This window comes from Macaca nemestrina, chromosome 1 (genome assembly GCF_043159975.1).
Source record: "Macaca nemestrina isolate mMacNem1 chromosome 1, mMacNem.hap1, whole genome shotgun sequence".
Classification (NCBI taxonomy): Eukaryota; Metazoa; Chordata; class Mammalia; order Primates; family Cercopithecidae; genus Macaca; species Macaca nemestrina.
This window is the reverse complement of record NC_092125.1, coordinates 86886098-86886716: the sequence shown is the minus strand read 5'-3', so window position 1 is coordinate 86886716 and position 619 is coordinate 86886098. Positions and strand designations below refer to the sequence as shown.

General features: G+C 49.8%; 1 pseudogene; it reads left to right on the top strand.

Annotated features, from left to right (window-relative positions):
- Positions 1 to 202: 202 nt before the first annotated feature.
- On the top strand, positions 203 to 321 carry LOC112429545 (5S ribosomal RNA; annotated as a pseudogene).
- The last annotated feature ends 298 nt before the right edge of the window (positions 322 to 619 follow it).

Sequence of the window (619 nt, the reverse complement as noted above, 5' to 3'; positions counted from 1 at the left end):
GGCCCTGACGCCTCGGAGCACTCCCCGTTCCGAGCGGACCCAATGTGGTGGAAGCTAGGGAGCTCAGGAGCTGGAGAAGACCGCAGGCGAGCGGCTCCGGGGTACGGATGCGAGCCCGGCGGCCCCGGGCTGGCGGCGCCGGTTGGAAGCCGGCAGGCATGGCTGGGCCGGGCTCTTGGGGCAGCCAGGCTCCTCTGCCGGGTTCTACATCCATACCACCCTGAACACGCCCGATCTCGTCTGATCTCAGAAACTAAGCATGATCGGGCCTGGTTAGTACTTGGATGGGAGACCACCTGTGAATACCGGGTGCTGTAGGTTTTTTTGCTTTCTTTCTTTTCTACCTTCCTTTCTTTCCTTCTCTCTCTCTCCTTTCTTTCTCTTTCTCTCTCTCTATCTCTTTCTTTTTCTTTCTTCCCGTCTTTCTTTTCTTTCTTTCTCTCCCTTCTTTTCTTACCATCTTTCTTTCTCTTTCTCTTTCTTTCTTTCTTCCTTCTTTCCTTCTTTCTTTCTTTTCTTTCTTTCTCTCTTTCTTTTTCTTTCTCTCTTTCGTTCTTTCTTCCTTTCTTTCTTTTCTTTCTCTTTCTTTCTTTGTTCCTTCTTTCCTTCTTTCTTTTCT